A 15968-nucleotide genomic window follows, 5' to 3' on the forward strand; every position below is an offset into this window, starting at 1 on the left:
CCTCCATTGTCAAAGCCAATATCAAAACATCTTCAATTGATCTCTCTCCTTCTCCCCCTCTCCTTCTCTCCCGTGTCTATTCTCCTCTCCTACCTTTCTCTTCTCCTCCCTTTTTCCCCCAGTCCCTCCCTTCTGATCTATTTCTCTGACTCTGACCCTCTGCCCACCTATTAAAAGGACCTTTATGACTATATTGAGCCCACATGGATAATCCAGGATAATCACCCCAAGTCAAGATCTTTAACTTAATCACATTTGCAAAGACGCTTTTGCCACGTAAGGTCACATATTCACAGGTTTTGGGGGTTGGGATGTGACATCTTTGAGGCGGGACATTATTCTGCCTACCAGACTAGCTCTGCCTGCTCTACCTCTTAAGGCTACCTCACCAAGGTCAGCTGCAAAGTAGGAGTCTGTCTGCCCAGATTCCCAACCCTTTGTTCCCAATAATAATTGGACACAGATGCCTTTCACTTTAAAGATTTTTATTGCTAATTGTTATGGAAAATTAATAGGTGTAATGAAAGTATTAAGTAAGGGACATTATAGAGGTCCAAGAATTCTTACAAAGTCAGGGATAGTAGACTACAGTGGGTAAGAGCTCAGAATTCAGAGTCAGCAGGACCTGAGTCAGAGTCCTGGTTACCAGCTTGTGCATTAACTATAGCTCAATCTATTTGTGTTACTACTCAAGTCAGATTGGGGATCTGCTTCAGTCCAAGTCAGCCTCTTCTGGAGGGAGAGAAGTCGACAGTTTCATCTTCAGGATTGAAAAGAAATGGCAACAAAGTGTGGTGAAGGAGTAGAAGTCTACCTGGGTAGTTACTTAATCTCAGGGTATGTAAACCACTTAGACCAGTACCTGGTACTTAGAATGTACTATATAAATGTTGACTTTGCTGTGATCATGGAGGTTTCCACATGGCTAGCCAAGAAATGGTCTAAAAGAGAGCCAGACCGAATTTATTAACACATCAATATTGGGCAGAAACAATTATAATATGGATGATAAGGGTATTAACTAAATTGTGAGTGCTTACTATGTGCAGGTACATTGCTGGGCAATTTATATGATCTCATGTGATACTCACAACAACACTATAAAATAGGTCTATGATAATTCCCATTTAACAGTGAGGTTCTTACAATCTTCTTCCTTCCCATCCCCAAGCCCCAGATTCCCTGGCTTTGCTCACACTCTCTCCTTCCTCCCCTCACCCTCATGCTGACCACCCCAACCACACTTTGTCTTACCACTTACTTATCCCTCCCCACCCCCTAGGCTGGGTTAGGAGAGCATCTTCTATTTTACCATAATACTCTATTCACACTACTGTCATAACACATACAAAATGTGTCCTACTATTTTTTATGTATCTTACTTCCCATTACACTATGAGGTCTTAATGGCCAGGACCAAGTCTTTTTAACACATAAGTATTCAACACAGGAAAGAAATACTAACAGTTTAGACAAAGGAAAGCATCAGAGAAGCATACAAAGCATACAAATATTAATTATATTGGGCTATCCATATCACAAGTTGGAACTAATCTAAATGTCCAGCAATAGGGGTTGGTTAAATGCATTCTATTTCCTCCATAAGTCCTCTCCTATATTTTCCTAGATATTTAAAGTCATGGAAGAGTGCTTGGGCTCTAATGCTATGCGAAATAAGGAGGAAACAAAACTATACAGACAACATGATTGCAACAGTGCTAGAAAAAAAACAAAAATAGCCATACAAGTAGAAAACATACTGCAAAGATGCTAAAATACCAGTAGTAGTTGTATGAGTATGAGTACATTTGGAGTTACTTTTATTGTCTTCTGAAACCTTTCAATTTTTCAAATGCTTTACAAAAAAGTCCAATAGTTATCATTTTTATAAACACTTTTACATAAACACATCCATTGTAGAAAAATTAGAAAAATTCAGATAAAAATTATTAAAGCAAAAATCACATGTAATACTACCATAACCATTGTTAACATATTGATAACTACAACCCAGAAGTTTAATAGCCTGAATCTGGTAAGGTACAATCAGGAAACAGCTTTTCTTTCTTTTCCTACCACCTCTTTCAAACAGACTCTGTCAGCTTTCCTTTCCCTCCCTTCCCCCGCCCCCCCCCCCCCCCCCCCCCCGCCCAGACGTCTTGAATGGGTCCCATTGCTTCGCCTCTCACTTTCATGTTAAGAACAGTTCATCCTCTCTCCCATTTCAGAACTGATCCAAGGATTAGAGACCTGCCGGGGGAAGGAGGGGGGATTGTTCTTTAACCCTCCTTGCTCTACCTCCTCCCTCCTTCTTCTGGCTGTGACTAGGAATTTGGGTCTGATGTAGGAGGAAGAATGAGAAGAAAAGAACTTTTACTTAGCTGATACTTTTGTATCAATAAGCTGCTTTCATGGCAGGTAAACAAATTTCAGTCCTCTATCATGGGTGAAGGGCATTATCATGGGTACCACCTTCCATACCATTCCCTGACACCAACAATGCCCTCTAGGGTACAAACCTTCCCCTTAGCATCTACTTCCTAGAGATTCATCCACAGCCTCTTACTGCTGCTTTGCACCCCCCACCCCCACTCCAATTGCAAGTATCCTTCTTCATGTCCACTTGGCTCACAGTCTGTCTCTACCTATCCCCACTGCTGTCCTCTCTCGGAAATCTACAGGCAGCCTCCAAACATCAGTACTGTCCAAATAAGGGGCATTCCCCAATTCCTATCTTCTTTGTATCTGGTCCCAAAATCCCAGGCACAGATATCCAGTTCTCCCTTGAAATTTCTCATACTCCACACCTGTGCATTTCTGTTGTTCAACATCATGAGGGTCTGTGCATTTGTGCTGTTCAGAAGACATCCAGGGGAGGAAATATCAAACTCCCCTTCTTGCAAGAACCCCTCCAATCTCATCAAGGGGCTCTCTTGGGCACCCCTACATTTGGTTTGTAGGGAAGATTCGAAGACCCACTCCACTACCCCTTCAAAGAATACTCCTTTCAAATATCCAGGCTGTCTGACATAGGCTGCTGACGGTGACAAATACTGGGCTGATGTGGTCCAGTATCCTGTAGCAAGTGCTCTAGGAATGCGCTTTTTTGAAAATGTGGGGGTACTTATTGTCTATTGTTCCCAGCTTTGAGCCTTTAGACATAATTCCATGACAACAGAATAAGTCTCATTTAACATCAGTTATGTATATATACCTTTTTCACAAAAATGATATTATATGTTGTTTTAGTTTGCTAATGCTGCCAGAATGCAAAACATCAGAGATGGATTGGCTTTTGCAAAAGGGAGTTTATTTGGTTACACAGTTACAGTCTTAAGGCCATAGAGTGTCCAAGGTAACACATCAGCAATCGGGTACCTTCACTGGAGGATGGCCAATGGTGTCCGGAAAACCTCTGCTAGCTGGGAAGGCACATGGCTGGCATCTGCTCCAAAGTTCTGGTTTCAAAACGGCTTTCTCCCAGGACATTCCTCTCTAGGCTGCAGTTCCTCAAAAATGTCACTCTTAGTTGCACTTGGGATATTTGTCCTCTCTCAGCTTCTCCGGAGCAAGAGTCTGCTTTCAACGGCAGTCTTCAAACTGTCTCTCATCTGCAGCTCCTGTGCTTTCTTCGAAGTGTCCCTCTTGGCTGTAGCAGCTTGCTCCTTCTGTCTGATCTTATACAGTGCCCCAGTAATTTAATTCAGAACCACCCTGAATGGGTGAGCCAACACCTCCATGGAAATTATCCAAACAGAGCCATCACCCACAGTTGGGTGGGGCGCATCTCCATGGAAACACTCAAAGAATTACAATCTAATTAACAATGATAGGTCTGCCCACACAAGATTACATCAAAGATAGTGGCAGTTGGGGGACATAATACATTCAAACTGGCACATATATACACATTAATAAGCATTAGGTCTCAAAATGTACTGCTGGTCTATTACATGCTTGGTATTAACAGAGATAAAAAGAATATAATAAAAAAAAAAAAAAAAAACTGTCCTTAAAAATGCCTGCAATCCAGCAGGGAAGATAAGACATGTGAACAAATAACTGTAATAAAAAGCATTACAAATGCCATAAAAGCAACAAAAAACAAAGCATTATACAGAAAGGGAAGATTGCTTCTGGTGAGGGGTATAGAAGAACATTTCTTAGGAGAGGTTAAATTTCAGCAAGACTTTGAAGAATTGGTGAGATCTCAATAGTGCAAAATGAGGTGGGACAGGGGACACATATTCCAGGGACAGGAAACAGTGTGAGTAAAAGCTCAAAAGACTGAAAAGCATGGCATTGCTATAGAGAATACTGAATAGTTCAGTTTTCTGGGGAATAGAGTACTGTAGAGGAGAACTGTAAAACATGTCTTGGGACCACATCAGTGAGAGGTAGCTAGAGTATTTGGATTGTTCATTTGGCAGAGGGAAGGCCCTGAAGAATTGTGAGTTACAAAGAGACATCAAGCTGTGTAAGGGCTAAAGGCAAGGAAAGTAGCTAGAAAGAGTTTACAATAATCCCTACCTGAACTAGGATGGTGGCATGGTGGCAGTGGGAATGAAAAGGAACGCACCAATTCAGGTGACCATCCATAACTTCCCAAGCATTCAGCCCATCAATCACCCTGATAAAAGCAGTAAAGCCTTGCTGGAGAGGCTTTAGGTTCACTGTCTGCTAGTGATGAAGGATTTGCACTGAGAATACAAATTCCCACTTCTTATCCCCCTCAAGGCCAGGGTAATGAGTTTTCAAAGAGGCTGTTTAAAGTTGAGGGTCCAGGCTGAAATCATCAAAAGAAGCAAAGTTAACTAGCCCATAAGGGACTCAAACTCACCAAGGGAGGCAAAGGGTCACAGGCCCCTGTAAGGAGGTTTAAATGGCAGGGAAGAAGAAAGGGATGGAAAACCAACTAGCATCTTCTTGAACCTACTTCCATAATAAACCTTCCCAGAATAATCAAGTATCAAAATGCCCAGGGTAAGTAACAATCTGTGCTGAGTAATAACAATAAATGTTCCCAATGGATTGTGAATATTTAGGCTTGTACTGCTAACTTGAAGTGCTACAGAGCACTCAATTTCTATAATAGGTGCCCTAATAATGTGTAAATCCATAACCCGGAATTGTTAATATTCTAGGCTGTCTTTATAGTTATTATCATAAATGCCAAGTTTAATGGCTACTAAGACTTTGCTGCATTCTAGACCTGATACAGCCCTATGTAGCTACCTTGATGTTTTTACAAATTTCATTTTGGTGCCAGATGTAATTAGTGATCAAACATTTCAAGAGGGGGTCAAAAGGGAAAATAATGAAAAGAGAAGAAACTATCATTGGCAAACGAAGGTCATCTTTGTAGAAGCAGGGACACCAATTGTGCATGAAAAGCAGAAAAATCCACGAGCTTCACTGCTGGTACTGTACTGCCATCTAGAGGTATAGCAACATGCCTATGATATGCAACACTGGTTAAAGCCAAACTGAAAATTTAAAATAAATGCAACTACAGATTAAGGTAAAACAGAAAATGTGAAATTCTAAAGTTGTGTTTTCAAAGAATTCCTGCTTCAGAAGGAAATAGAAATGGCTTCTGAATAAAAGATAGAGGTAAGGGAGTTTCAAAGTAAAGGATATGAATTTTTCCAGAAATGTGAAATATGAGGGTCAGTGAATTAAGCATAGAACTTGGAACAGCGTAAGTATCAAGACATAAACAGATAAAAAGAAATTAGGGGAGGGGACAAGAAAAAGGAAAATGTTACTAGGAAGGCAAGAACCGTTAAGGATTTGTGTAGCAAAAGATGGCCCAGAATTTTTGCATAGGCAATAAAGTTTACTCAATTTTCAGTAACAAGTAGCTAAACTGGTGAAACCAAATGCATCATAGAGTCAGTTTCTTCTGGACTTTTTATGCCTTTTTACGCTCTACTACTCAACCTTGATGTTGTTTTTCTCTCACAGGACTTCTCAGCCGCCAGCCTACAGAGCAGGGAACACACAACATATAAGAAAAAAAAACTTCCACAGTAACAGATGCCATGTCAAGCATGAATTATTCAAAGATTGAGAAAGTAAAGCTGATTTTTTTAATGTAACTGATATGAAGTGAATCAAAAAAAAAATGGTGTAGGCTCATGAGATGTTACACATACATTCAAATTTTCCATCCAGAGCCTGGGTACCTGACCAACCAATCCCAAGCATGAAGAGATTTAAAAGGGCAGTGGGGTGGGGCCAAGGAGTTCCGCTGTTTCTTAAGCTTTAGCTTCAAATTGAGTCATTTTTTTATTTCTCCCTTTTCCTACTTCTTTCTTGGGGAAATTTTAACTTATTTGGCAATTATATTGTCTACTTTCAGCTTAAGATTTTTAACTCCTCATGTTCTTACCAAATAAAAATAATCTTTAGATGAGAGGCCAGAACAAGACCTTTTGAATTCCACGGAGCTCCACACCTGGATTTGTCTCCACAAATCCCATATGCAGGGTCCTTATGACCCTAGTGTTGGTTTTAATCTTACCTCTCATCTCCCATAGCTGCCTTTTGTCTTTCTCTTTGCTCAAGCAGGTCAGCATTCACCTTTAAAGACAATGAATGACCCCCAAGAGTTTCTAGCTTTGCTGGTTTTCATGTCCTTGCTAGGGATGTCTCTGCTCACCTCAGGCCATCTCCTATGTCTCACATTCTCACCAGTATGCTTGATCCTTAGACAAAGATTTTGAAGTATTCATTGTGAACAATGGCTCTGGGTAAACTGTCACATTGAACAAGCAGGGCTCCTGGTGTATAATCAGGAAGCAACTTTATTTTGTCAACCACTAGTCCTTAAAATATATCTTTGAAGCTACATCAACTTCCTCCCACAGACAAAAATATTAAGGCAGGCTTCATGACTTTTTCTGGTTCCTTTTAACTTGATGCAAACAGCTCTTCCCTGTAGCAGATACTGCTGATGCCTGAGTCATATTCCCTCAGCCCACACCTGATTTCAGCAGCAGTTGTAGTAGACAGTTCTTGGGAGCTCAGACTCACCCAGAAGCAACAGGACTAATAGAATGATGGAACATACTATCAGGCACCAGCTCAGATACCCACAAGATAGAGGCACTGTCCTCCAGATGTAGTACATGCAATCAATCTACGGGATATGTACCAAGCTGTGACTCAACAGCTAAATACATGTGTACAGACCCAATGGCCCCTCTCACCATCACTCCCAGTAATTTCACATGGAAAATGTATGCTTTCCTTCCTGCCATCTTGGGTTCTCTGATCAGAAGTCATGGTTCTCAGGATGTTCCATTTCCACCAGGAGGCTTGAACCTGTACCTACAATTGCCGCCTGAACACTTTGGACTTCTCACGCTAGTGGACCAGCAGACAAATTAAAGGAATTACTATGCTGCAGGGTCAAAGGTCCTGATTATCATGAGAAACAAGGATTGCTGCTATGTTGTGGGGGCATGGATATCCACTTTTACATCTGATTAAAACAGCTAATGGGAAACTGCAGCAATGAATGCCTCCTAATAGCAAGAAACCAAGGACTCAGACTCTTCAGGGATGAGAGTCTCAGTCACTGTCAGGCAAGCAAGCTAGACATGCCGGAGTGCTGACTAAGGAAAACTGAAAGGAGAAGGAAGAAAAGGGAAATAAAGATGAATCATGGTCTTGTGACCCACTGCAACAGTAGGGACTAAAGCTTTTCTTCTAAACCACTGTATTAAGTCTTGGCATACATATTGAAGTCAGCCACCCCCTTGAAGATTCAGTGACAAAACAGACTTCATGTGGGGTACAAGTGAGAATGAGCAGCATGAGGGGTGGGCTGTAGTAAACGCCTCCAGTGTCCATATCTCATTCTCAGGGCCAACCTTTGATTTTAGCCATAACTGTGGTGAATAGACAGCTGCATGTTATCTCAGACTCACCTCCAGCCTCCCTACCTGCTGCCCACACTTACCATTTCAAGCAAACACCACACTTATTTATGCATGATGTCCCAGGGGGAGTTCATATCTCAAGTTTTCCCATGGTCAAAGCAAACCAGTACTATCTCCAAAAGTCCTCTCCCCCTTTCCAACAACCAGATGAGGGTAAGGTGTTTAACAGGAATATAACCAGTTTTCACTTTCTTTGAAAATTTTTGCATCATGGGCTCCCACCTCTCTTTTTAAAAAAACTATTTGCCCAATCTCATTTCTTGGGTTGCAGTTTTTCATATTATTGCATTTTAGAGTTCTTTATAAATTCTGGATACAGTACTTTATCAGATACATACTTCACATAGATTTTTCTCTCAGACTATGGTTTGTTATTATATTCCCTTTACAGTGTCTTTTGAAGAGTGTAAGTTTTTAATTTGATGAAATTCTGCTTATCCATTTTTTTCTTTTACAGTTGTGCTTTTAGTGTCACACATAAGAAATCTTTGCTTAATGTAAGGTGACAAAGATTTTCTCCTATGTTTTCTTCTAAAAGTTGATATTTTTAAGTTTTACATATAGGTCAATGATCCATTTTGATTAATTTTTTTGGATGGTGTGATATGTGCGTCCAAGTTCTTTTTTGCAGATAGATATCCAATTGTTTCCACACCATTTGTTTTAAAAGTTATCCTTTCTCTACTACATTGTCATTGCACTTTTGTCAAAAATCAGTTGTCCATCTATTTGTGGAATTATTTCTAGACTCCACTCTATTCCATTGATTTGTTTGTCTATCCTGATGCCAATACAATGCTGTTTTGATTGCTGTAGCTTTATAATAATTCTTGAAATCAGGTAATGTTAGACCTCAAAATTAGTTCTTTTCTTTTTCTGGACTTTTGACTATTCTAGGCCCTTCGTATTTCCACATGCATTTTAGGATCAGCTTGTTGATTTCTACTGCTGGTATTTTGATTGGGATTGTTTTGAGTCTATAAGGTCAATTTTGGGAGAAATGATTTCTTAACAATATTAATTGAGACTTCCACTTTGTGGTTTTACTTATACAATAACTTTTCACACTTTACAGCATATTTAAGAATCATCTGGGGATGTTCATTAAAATGTAGATTCCCCAGAGATTTTGATTCTGTATGTCTGAGAGAGGGCTAGTAACAGTTTTTGGTAACTTTTTACTTTGAAATAGCTTCAGAATAATTACAGAAAAGTTTTAAAACATTAAAACATTAAAAACATTAAGAATTCCCATATTCCTTCACTCAGTTTTCTAAGAAGTTAGTATTTTACCTTGTTTCCTTTAACTGTTTCTGTTTCGCTCTCTGTATATTTATACATATACATACATACATACTTGCGTTATTTTCTGAACTCTTCTCCCACCTCATTTTGAAATGTGTGATATAATGTTTTGCTGCTTCAGCAAAAACTTTCATATTAACATCTTAATAGTTGTTTTACAACTTTTTTTTTCTTAAAAATCCCATATAGAAGCTACAGCAGGTATTTCTCTTCTTTCTTCTTCCTTTATCTTTTTTTTTTTTTTTTTTTACTTCTTAAATGTGAAGCCTATCATACACACAAATCAGAGTACATAAAATATAGGTATTTTTTTAGAGTACAATAACAAGAAAAACACCCTTGTATCCACCATCCAGCTTTAAAAAGTTGTGTGGGTCCCTCCAATTACAGTGCCCTCCCTTCACCCTACAGGAAACAATTTTCCTTTTGTACATATTAATCATTCCTTTGTTTTTTGTTTGTTTTACCACATGAATACATCCCATAAAATATATTCCATATTTTTGCATGTTTTGAATTTTAATAAAATGGAACTATATTTTAATATTTATTTTTGCATCTTGATTTTTTTCCCCACTATATTTTTGAGATTCACCCCTATTGTTCTATATAACTATAATTTGCTCACTTCCATTACTGGTTCATTATTTCATTGTATGAATATACAATAATTTATTTATCTATTCTACTCTTGATTTGGGTTACTTCCAGTTTGCAGTAACTGCAAATAGTACTGCTCTGAATATTCTTTTATATTATTCCTGTGTATATGGACAAGGTTTGCTTTGGGGTACATACCATCTAGAAATAGACTCTTCTTTCCCTCAATAATACACAATAGCAGCTCCAGGTATGAGTGAGTCTGTTTCAAGGCTTTCCATTCTGTTTAATTTATAAATATAGCTATCTCTGCACCCATATCATATATATTTTTTTTAATTCTCTTATTCTTTGTTCTGGTTTTACTTTGAAAAAATTTCAAACTTATAAAAAAATTGCTAGTACAGTACAGACACCTTTTGTTAATCCTATACTATTTGAGAGTAAGATGCCAACACCTCATTACCCTTGAATACTTCAGTGTGTACTTTATCAACAAGGACATTCACCTACATAACCATAATACAACCAACAAAACCAGGAAATTAACATTGATACATGTTCTAGTTTGCTAATGCTGCCAGAATGCAAAACACCAGAAATGGATTGGCTTTTATAAAAGGGGGTTTATTTGGTTACAAAGTTACAGTCTTAAGGCCATAAAGTGTCCAAGGTAATGCATCAACAATCAAATACCTTCACTGAAGGATGGCCAATGGCAACCAGAAAACCTCTGTTAGCTGGGAAGGCAAGTGGCTGGCGTCTGATTGAGTTCTGGTTTCAAAATGGCTTTCTCCCAGGACGTTCCTCTCTAGGCTTGAGCTTCCCTCCAAAATGTCATTCTCAGTTGCTCTTGGGGCATCTGACCTCTTTTAGCTTCTCTGGAACAAAAGTCTGCATTCAAAGGCTGTCTCCAAAATGCCTCCGTAAGCTGCAGCTCCTCTCTCAGCTCTTGTGCATTCTTCAAAGTGTCCCTCTTGGCTGCAGCAAGTTCGCTTCTTCTGTCTGAGTTTATATAGTGCTCCAATAAACCCATCAAGGCCCATGCTGAATGGGTGGAGCCACACCTCCACAGAAACTATCCAGAGTCATCACCCACAGTTGGGTGGGGAGCATCTCCATGGAAACACTCAAAGAATTACAATCTAATCAACACTGATATGTCTGCCCACACAAGATTACATCAAAGATAATGGCATTTTGGGGGGACATGATAAATTCAAACTGGCAAATTCCACCCCCTGGACAAAAAAGGCCATGATCGAATACATTCATCCCATTGCAATATCATAGAAAGTTACATCATTTCAATAACAATATGTAAGTACAAGAACCCATTAGTATCAGTTACAGGCATGGTCTGTCCAAAAGCAATATTCTCCTCAGGCTCTGTACCTGTGAAACTTAGAACCAAGTTATATGCTTCCAATATACAAAGGAGGGACAGTCATAGGATAAACATTCCCATTGCCGTAAGAAGAAACAGTAAGGAAAGCAGGGTTTAAAAGACCAAAACAATTCCTAAAACCCACAGGGCAAATTCCATTAGATTTCAAAGTCTGAGAGTCATTTACAAAATGACACTGCATCCTTGGGGCTTGAGAGAGCAGGAGTCTAACCATTCCTAAGGGCTTTTGTGGCAGTCCTTTCCTCTTCAAACACTGGGGTGAGTGCTCCAACATATCCACACATTAGGGAGACCACCTTCTTGACCCCACCCTCCTCAAACATTGGGGCAGCACCCGGATTGTCTTCCATCTCTGGGTCACACTCACCCTTTCCATACATGTGGGCCACTCCACTCTCCCAGCCTGAGACCTCTTGACTCCAGACCTCAACCTCTATGGCTCTGTCTTTGAAGAAATTTTTCCTTCAATTTGTTCCTTTCCTGTCTCCTCCAGTCCTGACCAGCAGCGGCTCTGTCTGTAAAGAGCTCACAAAAATTCTTTTGGCTTCACATGAAGCACACAGAGGTCAAAGCTGTCAGACAATAGGACTTTCCACAGATCCTTTCTGCTTAACTCCTTCTTCAATCTTGGCTTGTACTGAAATGGCGGCTGGGTTCCATGTTTGGTTACATCCTCACGTTGGGCTGTAGCTTCTGAGGTTCACCCCTGGAAACCCAGAGTTTTTCAGGCCATCAATTTCTGGTTTCTTTGAAACCAAGAGTTCATTTCTCAGCTTATCTCTGTCCTCTCGCATTGTACTATAAGCTGCAAGTAAAAGCCAGGCTACTTCTTCTATATTTTGCTTGGAGATTTCATCAGCTAAATATTCCAGGTTGTTGCTTTCAAATTCTGCCTTCCATCCAACAGTAAGACTCAATTTTGCCAAATTCTCTTCCACTTTAAAACAAGGATCACCTTCTTTCTGGTTTGCAACAACACAGTCATCATTTCTGCTCAAGGCCTCATCAGAAATATCTTGAGAGTCCATATTTCCATGGACAATCTCTTCAAAGCAGTTTAGGCCTTTTCTACCAAGCTCCTCACAATTCTTCCAGAATCTTCTCCTTATCCATTTAAAAAGCTGTTCCAACATGTTTGGTATTTGCAAACCCAGCAGCACCAGCACCCCACTTCTGGTACCAAAATCTGTTCTAGTTTGCTAATGCTGCCAGAATGCAAAACATCAGAAATAGATTGGCTTTTACAAAAGGGGGGTTATTTGTTACAAAGTTACAGTCTTAAGGCCATAAAGTGCCCAAGGTAATGCATCAACAATCGAGTACCTTCACTAAAGGATGGCCAATGGCATCCAGAAAACCTCTGTTAGCTGGGAAGTCACGTGGCTGGTGTCTGCTCCGGAGTTCTGGTTTCAAAATGGCTTTCTCCCAGACGTTCCTCTCTAGGCTTGAGCTTCTCTCCAAAATGTCACTCTCAGTCACTCTTGGGGCATCTGTCCTCTCTTAGCTTCTCCAGAACAAAAGTCTGCTTTCAAAGGCCATCTCCAAAATGTCTCTATAAGCTGCAGCTCCTCTCTCAGCTCTTGTGCATTCTTCAAAGTGTCCCCCTTGGCTGTAGCAAGTTCACTCCTTCTGTCTGAGCTTATATAGTGCTCCAGTAAACTCATCAAGGGCCATGCTGAATGGGCAGGGCCACACCTCTATGGAAACTATCCAATCAGAGTCATCACCCACAGTTGAGTGGGAAGCATCTCCATGGAAACACTCAAAGTCTTACAGTCTAATCAACACTGATACGTCTGCCCACACAAGATTACATCAAAGATAATGGCATTTTGGGGGGGCATAATACATTCAAACTGGCACAATACATTCTTTTGCTTTCTCTCCCCAGGGGAGAAAACAACTTTATAGTGCTGAGTTGTGTTTAAAAAACTGGAGAGTCTGATCTAAAATATTCCCTTATAAGGTAATGACTAGATTATTAATTAAGTTTGCTAGAATGTCGATTATAAGCCTGAGTATAAAAGAGTAGGTGCTTGGCAAGAATTCAGCATCTTGATCAATTCTGGCAACACCGTCTCTGTGCATTGAATGGTACTGTACTGGTGATCATGTGTCCCAGCAGGAACACAGGGGTAGGAGGAAACCCCCCCTAGAGATTCTGCCTCTGTTCCTGATCTTGTTGCCATCTTGTTTAGGTTTATGTACTCTTGATTAAATAAATTGGCAACTTACAGCAGATGTGTATAGGGTCTCCTCCTACCCTGTGTACCCCACTGGTAATGGTAATAAGCATTTTATTTCCTCCATTCTCACTGCCCATGAACCACTACTACTGCTGCTGCTGCTTTCACTACCTCTTCGACTGATCCTGCTAGAGAGGCCCTCCACCATTTCTCCCACTTCCCATCTCCCCTCCCTGGATTGAATTGTGTCCTCTAAAAAGATATGTTGAAGTTCTGATCTTCAGTACCTCAGACTGTGACATTATTTGGTAATAAGGTCATTACAGATGAAATTAGGCAAGTTAAGATGGAGTAGTGTCCTTATAAGAAAGGAAATTTGAACACAAACAGATAGGCAGGGGAGAATGCTATGTGACAATGGAGGCAGAGAACACCATGGATTGCCAGCAAGCCATCACCAGAAGCGGGAGAAAGGAATGGAACAGATTCTTCCCTACAGGACTTCAGAGGAAGCTTGGCTCTGCTGATATCAATTTGATTTTCAGCATCCAGAACTGTGAGACAATAAATTTCTATCACCTTAAGCCATGCAGTTTTTTGGTACCTTGTTATTACATTTCTTATATTGAACCACCCTTGCATACCTGGGATAAACCCCACTTGATCATGGAGTATAATTATTTTAATGTGCTGTTGAATTCCATTTGCTAGTATATTATTGAGGATTTTTGCACCTTTATTAATAAGGGATAAAAGTCTGTAATTTGCTTTTCTTGTATCTTGTTCTGATTTTGGAATGACGGTGACGTCAGCCTCATAGAATCAGTTAGGGAGTATTCCTTCCTTATCAATTTTATGGAAGAGTTTGTGCAGGATTTGTTAATTCTTCTTGGAATGTTTAGTAAAATTCACCTGTGAAGCCATCTGGTCCTTTGTTGGGAGGTTTGTGATTACTGATTCAATCTCTTGTTATTGGTTTGTTGAGATATTCTATTTCTTCTTTAGTTACTGTAGGTATTTTGTGTGTTTCTAGGATTTGCCCATTTCATTTAGGTTATCTAATTTGTTGGCATACAGTTGTTCATATTATCCTCTAACAGTACTTTTTGTTTTTGGGGGGTTGGTGGTAATGACTCCTTTTCATTACTGATTATAGTTATTTGTGTCCTCTCTTTTTTTGTCAGTCCATCTAGAGCCTCATTGATTTTATTGATCTTTTCAAAGAATCAATTTTTGGTTTTGATGCTTTATTGTTTTTTTTGTTCTCTGCTTCATTTATCTCTGCTGCAATCTTTCTGATTTTCTTCCTCCTACTTGTTCTGAGTTTAGTTTGCTTTTTTTTCCTAGATCCTCCAATTGTGTGGTTAGGTCTCTGATTTGAGATCTTTCTTCTTTTTTAATGTACATACTTAGAGCTGTAAATTTCCCTCTCAGCAATTTTTGCTGTATCCCCTAAGTTTTGATATATTTTGTTTTCATTTTCATTCACTTCAAGATATTTTCTAATTTTCCTTGTGATTTCTTTTTTGATCCATTAGTTGTTTAAGAGTACATTAATTTCCACATATTTGTGAATGTTCTATTTCTCCCTCTGTTATTGATTTCCAGCTTGGTTCCACTGTGGTCAGAGAAAATACATTACATGATTTCAATACTTTTGAATCTTTTGAGACTTGTTTTGTTACCTAACATATGGTTTTCCTGGAGATTGATCCATGTGCAATACAGAAGAATGTGTATTCTCTGCTTTTGGGTGAAGTGTTCTATATATTTCTGTTAGGTCTAGTTTGTGTAGAGTATCAAGTTTTCTACTTCTTTATTCATCTCCTATGTAGATATTCTATCCATTTTTGAAAGTGGTGGACTGAAATCTCTTACTGTTAAGGCAGAACCATCTATTTCTCCCTTCAAATTTGTCAATATTTGTTTCATACACTTTGGGGCTCTGCTGTTATTTATATTTATATTTATAATTTTATATCTTCTTGTTTAACTGACCCTAAACTTTACTAGTATATAATGACCTTATTTGTCTCTCATAACAGTTTTTGACTTAAAGTCTGTTTTATCTGATATTAGTATAGCTACCCCAACTCTATTTTGATTACTACTTGCATGATATTTATTTTTCCATCCTTTCACTTCTGACCTGCTTATGTCTTTGAATTTAGGGTGAGTCTCTTGTAAAAAAATATGGGTCATGCTTTTTTAATCCATCCTGCCAATCTTTGATTTTTGACTGGAAAGTCTAAGTCATTTACATTTAAAGTACCTACTGATAATGCCTGGCTGTCTTCTGTCATTTTGCTATTTAGTCTTTGCAAGTCTTACAGCTTTTTTGACCCTCACTTCTTCCATTAATGCATACTTTCATATTTATTTGATTTTTTTTATATTGTACTATTTTGAGACCCTTCTCATTTCTCTCTGAATATATTTTTCATGCATTTTGAAGTTAAAATTTTACACCCTAAATCTATAACAATCATATTTGTTTTGATACCAACTTATCTACAATAG

This window comes from Choloepus didactylus, chromosome 4, assembly GCF_015220235.1.
Source record: "Choloepus didactylus isolate mChoDid1 chromosome 4, mChoDid1.pri, whole genome shotgun sequence".
In the NCBI taxonomy this organism is placed as follows: Eukaryota; Metazoa; Chordata; class Mammalia; order Pilosa; family Megalonychidae; genus Choloepus; species Choloepus didactylus.